This window comes from Heterocephalus glaber, unplaced genomic scaffold, assembly GCF_053883595.1.
Source record: "Heterocephalus glaber isolate CG9 unplaced genomic scaffold, H.glaber_assembly_v1.0 deba00001594, whole genome shotgun sequence".
In the NCBI taxonomy this organism is placed as follows: domain Eukaryota; kingdom Metazoa; phylum Chordata; class Mammalia; order Rodentia; family Bathyergidae; genus Heterocephalus; species Heterocephalus glaber.
In genome coordinates this window covers 5,683,049-5,695,906 of record NW_028258369.1, presented here as the reverse complement: position 1 = coordinate 5,695,906, position 12,858 = coordinate 5,683,049, and the positions used below count along the sequence as shown (strand labels likewise).

The window sequence follows — 12,858 nt, the reverse complement described above, 5'->3', positions numbered from 1 at the left end:
TGAGCACATTGATTTTTTCCTAACTGGGGACGCTCTCTGTGTCTCCCCTTGCTTTTTCCTTCCATCGCAATCTTTCTTAGTCTACGTTCACATTCCTTTTGTTCACCCGAAGTGGCAGCCAGAAGGATCCGAGCTAAGTTTCGGGTCTGGCGGTCATCAGCTTTTTTCCGTTTCTCCTCTGCGGTTTCTCTATTGTTATACACTTTCTCTGTCACTGTCACTAAGTCCTGAATACTTTTCTCTCCTAACCTATCTACTTTCTGTAACTTTCTCTTAATGTCTGGCGCCGCCTGGTTGACAAAATGTATTATTACAGCTGCCTTTGTCTCAATTGCTTCTGGGTCCATAGGAGTATACCTACAGAAGGCTTCCTGAATTCTCTCTAAGAAAGCAGCAGGGCTTTCATCTAGTTTTTGTTGTACATCCCCTACCTTAGCCAAATTGGTGGGCTTCTGTGTCGCCACTTTGAGACCTCCCAGCAGAGCCTGGCAATAGACCCGGAGCCTCTCCTTACCTTCTGCTGTGTTGAAGTCCCAAGTGGGCCTGCTCATCAGGGGGTCCAGCCACCCTTAATGGGAGGACAGTGGAATCTGTCCGCCCTGCCAGTGAGGCCGGGCAGCGATTATGGGTGTTACAGGTGTTTTGGGCGGGGCTGTCTCCTCCAGTGGCGCCCGCTAGGGCAGGCGCCTCTGCCTTGGCCACCACCGGCCCTCTTTCCTCCATCCCCGCCAGCGGGAGTGGAGGAGTGGGGTGTGGGTGGTAGGGAGGGGGAAAGAGGAGATCTTCATCTGTTCCTCCTTGAAGAACTGGGTAAAGCAGAGTGGTCGGCTTGGTCTCAGTTTGCTTTTTGTTGTCACACCCTTTGGGGGTCTTTTCACAGGCTGTCAGGATTACCTTTGGCTGCTGTTTCTGTGGAGGCAAAAAGAGCTTAACCCATGGGGATGGGTTATAGATTAGACATTCCCAAATGGCAATGTAGGGAACCTGGTCAGGATGAAGGATGGCCTTACGAACTCTGCGTACAACCTGTAAATCAAAAGTTCCCTCAGGGGGCCATCCTACCCCAAGGGCGGGCCATTCTGAGCTACAGAGGGTGATGAACTTAGTCTTTTTAATTTCTAAACTTAGGTTATGAGCGCGTTCCCTGACTTCTTTGAAATGGTCCTTCATGAGGGAAAGAGGGGTAGTCACAGTCTGTCCCATGTTTCAGTCCAAGTCAACACAATAAACAGACAAACAAACACAACAGAAAAGCACAAGGCAACACAAAACCGTCCTCCGCCCGATCGGAGGCAATGAAAATGGGACGACGGCCTCACGCCGTACCACAAGAGCGACCCGCACCGTCCCCCCAGGAGTCTCACAGACTCGTACTCATGGGGCACTCCGTCCCCACCAGCGGAATCTGGAACGTCTTCCAGGATCCCGGGTCAGCAGCCTTCGCAGCGCGTCCGCCTAGACCGTCTGCCGACCTTCCCAGAAAATGGGCCCAGACTTTACAAACACAAAAAACACACTCACCAGCCGGCGTTGACCCTCCGGTATGGGGATCCTGAGGGTCTTGGGATCCCGGACGAGCCCCCAAATGTTGTGCCCAGATTACGAAGTCCAAAAGACCACCAGGAGGCCGTTTCCGATGTAAGCACACGAGGGTCATTTATTCAAGCTTAAGCAGGGACTCTCAATTGTCACGGACACAGCGGATCAAGATTGAGAGCCCCGAGTTCCAAATTAGCAGGGTTTTTATTGAGATTACAGCAAGCTTCAGTCATTAGCAGCCATATGATTGGTTAACATTTAGCAAGTATGAAGTGTAGAATTTTGATTGGCTAGGCTCATTGCGGGTTGAAGGGGATTACATATAGGTTTTTACAAGAAAAATGGGGACAAAGGTTAGTGGTCTACTGTCACGTACTGATGGTCAGCAGACAACCTGACTAATGGTCACGACCACCCTGTGTGGATAGTCAGCATGTTAACAGATTGTCCTATAGATAGTGGGCCCGGGACACTTGTTTCTAGGGCAAACAGATGGCTGAGTAATGAGCTTAGGAATCTTGAGTTACAGATCATGTCTTTTGTCCCAGATTAAGCACATTTAATCATTAATTTGAAAGAACAAAGGAGACTGCTCCATTTTGGACAAAATGGAGTCATTCTGGTCTCACATTAGCAAAATGGAGTCACTTTTGGTCTCACAATTTCTCCTGCCTACAGCCCAGCTATGGAATTCTGAGACATAATTCCATTTTGGCCTCCAGTCACAACTGAGACCTCAATGATCCGGTGATGTGATTCTCCAGGACAAGATAACACCAGCTGAAGACATCCTGGGAGGAACAAACATCTGCTCAGTGCCTCATTGTTCTTGGATTTTTACATCTTGTTTACACAGATGTACTGAACTCTCTGCAAGTCATTTGTTACATTTGTTTCTCCTGAAATACTGAGCTGGGGGCTTTCATCTTTGCCACCCAGAGCAGCACTGATCAGACCCAAAGCTCAGCTTCTTCTCAGTCTCATTTTTCTACCTTTCCTGTAAATCGCCTTGTGCTGCCATGGCTTGCAGGAGACTAGGACGTACTGCAGAGGTGCTAGTAACGTCCCCTTCCCCTGTTCCCTACAATTCTGTAATTGTTTCTCATCATTTGCTGTGTGTTTGCTGGTCAATTGGGCTGTAGAAACTCTTTGATGACTTTGCCTAAGGCTGCTTTGGGGATCTTAGCCCCAAGATAAAGCCAGGAAACAGATGAGATGACAGCCTCCTTGGTCCTATCTTTTTGTTTTTCCTGATCTCCTAGAATTAGCTATCAAGAGTTGTGAAAGACTAGACTAGAATCATAGTTCATTATATGATGTCAAGGTATATCCAAGTTCAAGAGTAGAATATAAGTATATTTGCATATTACTGCTTCCATTGGGTTTATTAAGCATTTATATTGTGCCAAGCCTGACGTTGGGTGAAAAATAAAGCCATTATGACAGTACCAGCTTTCACGGAATTATAAAGCAATATATGACTTCTATTAAACTGAATATTTCCCTGACTTAAATAATCAGTTTTACCATCCCAATATGTCACTGTCTGTATCCCTTTACTCTGTTTTGTTTTGCTTCATAATATCCATCACCAAGGGATATATTAAATTTATTGGCTTATTGTCTCTTTCCCAGAAGAATATAAGGGCCTAGATAAGTAGCTGGCATTTATTAAGGGGTCAATAAACATTTTGTTAATGAGCATAATTTGGTGTTGAAATTACACCCTTTTCCTCTTATTTGATGTAGCTTTGAGTGGATAGAATAGTGCAAAAAAAACCCAAAAAAACCCCACCGGAAACAGAAAAAGGAATCTGATTGGCAGTTTTAGTGTCCTTGAAAAAACTGGAGGCAGATAATGCTGAGGATTGAGTTAGGATCTGGAAAACTATTGGTAGATATCAAAGAAAATGCTATTCACTGGGAAACTGCCAAGAATAAGGACCTTATGGAATTTATTAGCTTTTATTTTAGGCACACAGTGGTTTTACTTGTAGTAACTTTGTGAAACAGCACAGCTCAAAGTTTGTTGATCCATTAGTCTGTTAATAAAACTTCTCTAAGCTGTTATAGTGTTAAGCCAAGTAATTCAGAAATTATTTCCTTTCTCCCATCTCATAACAATTATTTTAATGGATCAATGGAGTATTGCAGATAATTTTTTCACTAACAGAAAAACCGTCTACTTGGTGTGGAACTAATTTGAGAAAAACTCAACATGATATTTTTTGTAATTGGCTCTATATTTTCCTCATGGCTTTTTGCTGTTTTCCAGAAGCCTTGTATAATGCAAGATTTCTGTGCTTGATCTGACAGCCTCATTCATTGTATCTCCTCTCCCTTCTCCTTCCCTCTCCTCCATTCTCTCATTTACCAAGGCAAAAGAATCTTTACCTTCAAATGGGAACACTGAAGAGTTATTTTGTGGGAAGGGCTATAAGCTAAAGGATTTCTAAGAACTTCTTCACCTCCAAATGTTCCTGACTGTGGACAATGCAACTGCATGTTTGTGATTATAAGCAGAACACACTCACACTTCCTGTACCATCTTTGAGGAATAGACCCTCACAAGGCCCTAAATCTGCTGGTGCCTTTATCTCAGACTTCTCAGCCTCCAGAACCATGAGGAATAAATTTATATCGCTTATTAATTACTGAGTCTAAGGCATTTTGTTATAAACAGCCCAAACGGACTGAGATATCCCCCAGTGTAATCTTGACCAAAATTCCTACAGACTTTTTTGTAGAAATTGATTGATTCCAAACATTTTATGAAAATGAAAAACAGAAATCATCCAAAACGAATTTGAAAAGAAGAACAGTGTTGGAGAACACTGTTGGACTGATTTTAAGACTTATGCTTAGCTACAGAGTGATATTAGTATACATATATAAATAAATGGAACAAAACAGAAAATCTAGAAATAGAGCTATGTGTATTCAGCAGATTTATTTTCAATAAAAGTGTCAAAGTAATTTCAAAGTTTAAAAAATTGCCTTTTGGGCCGGGCATTTAGCTCAGTGGCTCTGCACCTGCCTCGCAAGCGCAAGGTCCTGAGTTTGATCCCCGGTACCAAAACCAAAAAATTGTCTTTTGAAAGAATAATGCCATTCATAGCACCATCATTCAGAATAACTAAGGGTTGGAAGCAACCCAAGTGTCTGTTGATAGGTGAATGGATGAACAAAATGTGGTTCATACAATGGAATACATACAATGGAATACTATTCAGCCTTAAAAAGGAAAGGAAACTCTGACACATGCTGCAACATGGATGAACCTTGTGAACATTATGCTAAGTGAAATAAGCCAATCACAAAAAGACAAATACTGCATGATCCTATTTATAAAAGGTACCTAGACTGGTCAAATTTACAGGCAGAAAGTAGGATGATGATTGCCAGAGGGTAGGGAAAGGGGGAATGAGGAATTGTGGTTTAATAAGTATAGAGTTTCTGCTTTGTAAAATGGAAAGAGTTCTGGAGATTGGTTAAATAATAATGTGAATAACTGTACTTAATGCCATTGAAGTGTACACTCAATACTGGCTATGATGGTCTTTGTTATGTGTATTTTACCACAATTAAAAATAAAACAGGGCGGAGGATTTAGCTCAGTGGTTCCTCCGCCTGCCCGCAAGCACAAGGACCTGAGTTTGATCCCCGGTACCAAATAAATAAATTAATTAAACGCCAGAACAATCTATAAGCAAAAAAATAAACCTCAATTCTTATTTCACATCATATACAAAAATTAGCTTGAAATGCATCATAAAACTAAATGTAAATCTAAATGCAAAAGCCATGAAACTTCTAGATAAAATGTAGGAGACAATCTTTGTGACCCTGGGTCACAAATTTCTTAGACAGGAGACTAAAAGCATGAACAATGAGGTGGGTGGGGATAAACTGAGTGACATCAAAAATAAGAACTTTTGCTCTTCAAAGGCACAGTTCAGAAAATAAAAAGGTAAGCTGGGTGTGTAGTGCACACCTGTAATCCCAGCACTCTGAGAGGTTGAGGAACAAGGATCTCAATTTGGAGCCCAGCCTGGGCAATTTAGTCACTTAGCAAGACCATGTCTCAAAATAAAAAATAAAACATGGGCCGGGTATATGGTTCAGTGTGAAGGCCCTGGGTTCAATCCCCAGTACTGTAGAAAAGAAGAAAGAAAGAAAGGAAGGAAGGAAGGAAGGAAGGAAGGAAGGAAGGAAGGAAAGAAAAAGAAAGAAAGAAAGAAAGAAAGAAAGAAAGAAAGAAAGAAAGAAAGAAAGAAAGAAAGAGAGCAAGCAAGCAAGCCAGCCACAGCCTGGAAAAAAAACATTTCCAAAACACATATTTTACAGTGGACTTTTATTTAGTATGTACAAAAACATCATAATTTAATAATTAGACAAATATCACAGCTTTTTAAATGGGAAAAAGATTTGAACAAACACATCATCAAAAAACATATACAACTTTTTATCTTTCTGGCTTTCAAGATGCCGAAGAAAGGACTTGGTGGGTCCTCCCGTGCACGGTTCTGGATTTTCCTGTGTCTTCTAGTAGGAGAGATAATTAGCTGCTGATAACACAGGAACCAAAAATCTGTGTATGATATCTGTGAAGGGGACCAAAGGATGACTGAACAGACTTCCTGTTATTGGCGTGGATGGCATGGAAATGGCCATGGTCAAGAAAGGTGAACCAGATTGGTGTGATGGCATATGTCTGTAATCTTGGCTACTCAGGAAGCTGAGGCAGGAGGATCACAAGTTCAAGCCCAGCTTGGGCAATTTAGCAAGACCCTGTCGCAGGAGGGTGCAGACTTGTGACTGATGACTGCGTTCACTGATGGCAACATTGCATGATTCTCCAGTGTATTTGTATGACAAACAAGAACAGTAAAACCATTTGCTCTTCCTCCCTTTAAAAAAATAAGGTGATATACAAGAGATAGCTAAGAGATTTCTGGTTTCAGCTCATGCATGTAGCCAGCTAGAAGTTGTCACTACCATCTTTGCATCCAAAAAATCTGTACAAACTGAAAATCAATGACTTTTTAAAGACCTATCAGAGAACTGAGGTAACAGGGCCATTTGCTATCTCTAAATCTGGAGAGATATGTTTCCCTGGAGCAGAAACTGCTAGAGCCATAAACTAGTAGGAACACTTACATGGTAATTTTGATGTGTTGATGGAAACTGAGTGCGACAGTAGGATACACGTTGGGGTGACAGTCATGGAGGTCTGTGAAGTTTTGGGGGCTTTTTCTCTAGGAATGCCACCAGATTGTCACAGAGAGGAACTGACAAAGACCCCCTAGGGGTCTTGGTAGAGAAAGAGGACAGTAACTATTGGAAGGCCTTTCCAGAATCTTCTCCATCACAAAGGACTGCTCTCCAGGGGGAAAAACAGTCAGAAAGCAAAACTTTGTCAAAGGGTGAGACTGAAAGGTTATTCTATTTAAGGGAAGAGAATTTCAACCCTCTCTAGTCTTCTTGTCTCACTTTAGAAAAAAATTAAAACAGCCATAATTGCTGGGCTTGGTGGTACATGCCAGTAATCGCACACTCTAAGAGGCTGAGCAGGAGGATTGAAAGTTCGAGCCCAAACTGAACATAATAGCTATTTAGGGAGAACTTGACTCAAAATAAAAAGGGTCAGGATATAGCTCAGTGTGAAGGCCCTGGGTTCAATTCCGAGTAACACACAAAAAAAATGACAACAAATGCAAAAAAACCACACGTTAATCAACAAGGGACAAGAATGGAAGAAAATTGGAAATGCTGAAGTCAGGGAAAGAATTGGGGGATAATATCAATAGGTATAACATAAATGTAATTGGAATATCATAGCAGAAGAAAGAGAAAACAAGGCAAGAGAAATACTTGAAATAATACTTCCAAATAATATATCATTAATGTGACAGACACAAAGCCACAGATCCAGAAAGCTTAGAGAACAAGCAGGATAAATAAAACAACTGGACGAAAAGCATACCCAGGAATATCACATTCCAACTTCAAAATATCAAAGCAAAGTGATTTTTTTTAACATCACTGGGGTTTGAACCCAGAGTCTCACAGTGCTAGGCAAGCAATGTAGCATTGAGCTACATTCCCAGCCCTTTTAATTTGATTTTTTTTTTTTTTTTTGTACCGGGGATTGAACTTGGGTTCTTGCGCTTGCACAGCAGGGGTGAAACCACTGAGCTAAATCCCCAGCCCTTTTAATTTGATTTTGAGACAAGGTCTTGCTTCATTGCCCAGGCTGCCCTTGAACTTGAGATCTTCCTGCTTTAGCCTCCAGAGAAGTTGGGATTGCAGGTATGTGCCACTGTTTCCATTACAAGATTCTTTGTACTTGCTTAAATAAAGATCAAAAAGAATTGGAAATCTTTTTTTTTTTTTTGGTACTAGGGATTGAACTCGGGTCCTTGCACTTGCAAGGCAGGCAGCAGAACCACTGAGCTAAATCCCCAGCCTGAGAATTGGAAATCTTAAAGCAATCCTGGCAATGATCAGAAATGTTCCTAACTTTATTCTGATTTTGATGATGTGTAAAGCTCAGAGAACAAAAAATGTTGTGTGAAAAATTTGTAAATGGACTTTTGTTTTCATTCTCATTATCATGGATATCCACTAGTTCTGTTTTATGTTTTTAAAGATTGGTTGCTTATAATTTGTTATTTTGACTTTTATAACCTTTTGTGGAATTTTGAAATACTGATATCACAAACACTGTATCAAGTACAAAAGTTTTTCATTATTTCTAATTCTGTCCATGTAATATCCAAAGACTGAAAACTTTAGTGATTACTAAATTTTTTCAGTGTTTTAGATAATTACCATTTTGAGTGATTAGTCTCCCTTAGGAAATTAAATGTTGTTTACAGTGTATTCATGTTTTTAAATTTTAATCTGCTGGTTTGAAATAACTTGCCCTTATACACATGGTCTTAAAAAAATAAAGCTGCTGAAGCACCAAAAAATGTGGAGGAATGAAGACTTTCTCAGACAAAACTGGGGGTAATGCATCACCAGTTGACTTTCCCTGCAAGAAATACTAAAAAAAAGGTTCTTCAGGCGGAAGGTAATTGGGATCTACATAAAGAAATGCACACTGGAGAAGGAATAAATAAAGGTAACATAAAATCTGCTGTTCTTATTCTTGGTTGATTTTAAAGATAAAGTGAAATAGTAACAATTTGTTGGTTGATTATAGCATGTGGATAAGTGAAATGGATGATAATATGACAAGGGAAGGGAGAGAGGAAGGAATTGAGATACTCAGTTAACAGGTCCCTGCACTACAGTGTTATTTGGAAGTGGACTTAGATTGTTTTTAACTGTATATTTGAAACACTGGGGGAAAGTTCTAAAAAGTTTAAAATAAATGTAAACAATATGCCAAGAGAGGAGATAAAATGGAACCATATGAACTGTTCCATTAAAGCAGAAAAGCAGAAAAAGGGAGGGGGGGACAAATGTAGTGAAAAGATAACACTTATGAATGGCCAAAAAATACATGAGAAGATCCTCAATACCATTAGTCATCAGGAAGAACAAGTAAAAACTCACAATGAGATGTTAATATACACACACTAGGATGAAAATCCAGATACGAACAGATAATACTGCTGAGAATACAGAACGACTGAATCTTTCTTTTTTTAAAAAAATTATAAAAAGTTTATTTAAAAAAGTTCTAGCAGCAAGAACAGTAACAAAACAAAAGGAGAGACGGACAAACAAAACAAAGAGGAGGTTGTGTCTTATGGGACTTGTCTCCATTCTTAATCAAGTTCTTTATACCGAGCAAATATGACTCTTCAAACAGCGTCTCGGTAAGTCTCATTGGACTGTCTGTTGCTGGTTCTTCCCCGGAGTCCAACACCAGGCCCCCTCATCCGGCCTTCAGTCTCCTCTGATGAACCCAATCCAGGATGGCCATATCTCAAGCCTGCCCCTTTTCTCCAGCCAGTGGGCTGCTGGACACAGCCTCCTTTGCTGCTGGTGTTGATGTCTTCTTTATCAACAGGCTTACAATCACTGTCAGTTTCCCTGGAGTATTTAATGCGTTTCCTTTCCGGACAGTCAAAAGATTGGAGCTTTTCCTTGCGATCATTTCCTCTTTCTTTAAACCTTCCCTCTTGTTCTCTCCTCTCCAGATAGGCTAGCTCCAGCTCAGACTGTTTTATCTTCCGGTGGATTTCCAGGTTTTGCTTGTGCAGGTCTGATAGTTGTTGGTGTTTGATTAGAACTTCTTTGTTGGGAAACTGCCTTCTGCAGAGCAGACAAACCAGTTTATTCCAGTCAGTGAGTTTGTCTTCTTCATTCTCCTTCTTAGTCAGCTCCTCCCACTGCTAGGGCTGGGCTGTAGGGGGCTGTAGTGGAGCAGTCTGCTCCTCCTCCTCTTCTTCATAGTCACTGTCTCCTCCATATTCACCCAGGAGGCCAATCAGTGGGTTTACCACCTTCAGAGGAGGAGGACTCTCTTCCTTCTTCACAGTAGGAGGCAGGGGCTTCTTAAAGACATCCTCCGGGGGGCTCGTCCCCTCACTGGCATCTTCCTGAAACTTTGTCACTGCTCCATCTTTTTTCTCCTTGCTATCTCTCTTAGGCATTTCTTTTTTGCTACTTGACTTTCCCTGACTGGTGGGTTTCTTTTCCTTGATCTCTTCTTCCTCAGGTGACCCAGGGTCCTGGGGTACATAGACTTCTTGCTGAGGCTTGGGGTCATAGTAAGTTCCTGCCAAGGGGTCATAATAGTAGCCAGTAGCAGAATCATATATGTAGCAGTCAGATGATGACTGTTGTCCTTGTCGATTTGTGTCAGAAGACCAGTCTGAATTTCTGCCACCTCCCCTTCTATCTCAGAAATATTTTTTACCCTGGTAGTAATGCATATGGTCAGAATGGTCTCCAGAGTCATTTCTTCGTTTTCCAGTGGCCAGGTTTTGGGCTACCATCTTCCCATCAATGTTAAACGGTGGATCAAGGTTCTGCAAAATCTTCACTACACGAAGAGCTTCCGCATGGGAGTCAAGGTCTAGAAAGCCATAGGTGTGGCCCATGGGGCCAGTTCTGTTCTTGATGATACGAACATTGGCAGTAGTAAGGTGGACAGAGGGCTCCAGCACTTCCACTATCACCTCAGGTGGAGTGGAACGATAGCTGCGTTTTAGCATGATTGTTTTGCTCTCTCCATCCTGGCGCATCTCTCCAGACCATGACTCCTTCTCTCAGTCTCTTCGAAAAGCAATCCCTTCCCTTTGAGAATGAGGCAGATATCTTTCTGCTTCTCTCTTTTGATGTCCCAAGCGTGGTTCTTGTCCTTCTTCCTGTTTTCTAGATTCAGATTCTTTTCCAGCTGGCCTTGAGGACTGGCTGGGTTGTTTTTCCAAAGATGCTGGTATCGATGTTTTCTGAGGCTGAGGGTAGGTTATTAATTCTTGCTTGGCCTCTTCCTTTGGACACTTGCAGAATGAACATGAAGAACGATGCCCACCAGTGCTAGCCTTACATCTTTTGCAGTACCAAAAATCCAGGTTTGGTACATACTCAAGAGTGATTTCTTTGTCATGGATCATTACAGTTCCCTGGTTGGCCTCCATGCATCCGATGGCATCTTCCAAGAGTGAAAACTCCACACAGACATAGCCATAGTCGTAACCTGTGTTATACTCCTTCAACTGCAACTCCTTTACAGGCATCCCATTGGCAGTCCGAAAGGCATTAAGAATCTCTTCTTTTGTGGCATTTTCAGGCACCCCACTTAAACGAATAAGCCTGCTAGGTTTCTCCTCACTTGGGCCAGTCCTATAATCTTGATCCTGAAGGTCCCGTTGGGCATCTCGGGCAGTTTTGCCTTCCAGAAAAGACTTGTTCTGGCCATAGCCAAAGATCTGGCTTCCAGGCAACCTGTGATCCACATCATGATACTCCATGCTTCTATAATCCATGTCTTGTTGGCCAAAACAGTCCAGGTTACCCTTTTCTTTAAACAGACCAGCATCTGAACTCTGTTGCTCAGCTCCAGAAAGCTGTGACTTGTCTTGGTCTTGAATTGGACTTTGGTTCTTTTGAAAATCTGATGGAAGCTCATGTTCAAAGGCAACACCTTGTGTTTCTCCTTCTCTTGTTTCTGAATGCTCAAATTCTCCCTTCTGAATGCCAAAACCAGGTCTTTCTGCAGTATGGTCATATGTGGATTCTTCTCTCTTGTTCACGTTCATACAAGAATGTTCTCTATCTTGTGTAGAGGGCTGAAGGTAATCCAAAAGTTTTGGATCCACAGGAGGCATCTCCCTGTCTTTAAATTCCACACAAGTTCCTATCTCTCTGCCCCTAAAATCCTGATCAGTCCTGGACGGGTATCTACCTCTGAAGTCTGAATGTGGTGTATCCCTGTCCCTAAAGTCTAGATCAGTAGTTCCTGAACCTCAGCCTCTAAAGTCCACCTGTGTTCCGTGTTTATCCCTAAAGTCCAAATCCGATACATCTCTATTCCTAAAATCAGAACGGGACTGATCTCTGGTCCTGAAATCCAAATCTGATAAATCTCTTCCTCTAAAATCTGCATGGGATCCATCCTGGCCTCTAAAATCTAAATCGTAAGTGCCCTGGCCCCTAAAGTCAGATGGAGGATCTCTACCTGTGAAGTCAACAGTGTGAGTATCCCTGTCCCTGTAGTTCATATGAGGTGTCTCCCTTCCTCTAAAATCCATAGAAGTACCATCCTCTCCCCTATAGTCCACAGGTGGTCCTTCTCTATCCCGAAAATCCCCAGAATATATGTCCCTACCCCCGAAGCCCAACTGTGAAGAATCTCTGCTCTGGAAATCAGTAGATGAAAAATGTCCCCCGCTGAAATCATGTCCTGGTCCCTCCCCTCCTCGATAGTCGCCATGCGGTCCATCTCTAGCTCCATAGCTGAAAGAATGCTCCTCTACATTTGCAAAAGGAGGCCCCGAATGCCCCTGGAAATCAAAGGGAAGTGAATCTCTGCCAGGAAAGTTGCCAGAGTGTCTCTCTTGAGCATGACTCTTAAGGGGAGGAGGAGGATAATCCCTGTTCCACCCGGGAGCAAACCTCTCTTCTTGGCTCCCACTGTAGAAACAAAGACAGTGTTTGTTATTCATATTGTCCAGGGAGTTTGAAATCTACACACCAGCATATTCTTCTCTAATCACAACACATTCTTCTGTAAACATTTTTTTTTTGGCAGAGTTCTGTAACAAGGTCTTAGATCTGCAGAAAACAGCAAAGTTTTGCTATTTTAAGACGAAGTGACGGAGTAAAGTTTTATGCTCCCATTTCAGAACACGAGGA

At 42.0% G+C, this 12,858-nt stretch overlaps 1 pseudogene across 1 annotated transcript; it reads right to left on the bottom strand.

Moving 5' to 3' along the window:
• Window positions 1-9,320: 9,320 nt before the first annotated feature.
• LOC101706143 (RNA-binding protein 6 pseudogene) lies at window positions 9,321-11,716 on the bottom strand (annotated as a pseudogene). Its single transcript, XR_015444097.1, has 2 exons — window positions 11,201-11,716; window positions 9,321-11,126 (listed from the first exon to the last, which is right to left on the bottom strand). The product of XR_015444097.1 is annotated as an RNA-binding protein 6 pseudogene (transcript).
• Between the last annotated feature and the right edge of the window lie 1,142 nt (window positions 11,717-12,858).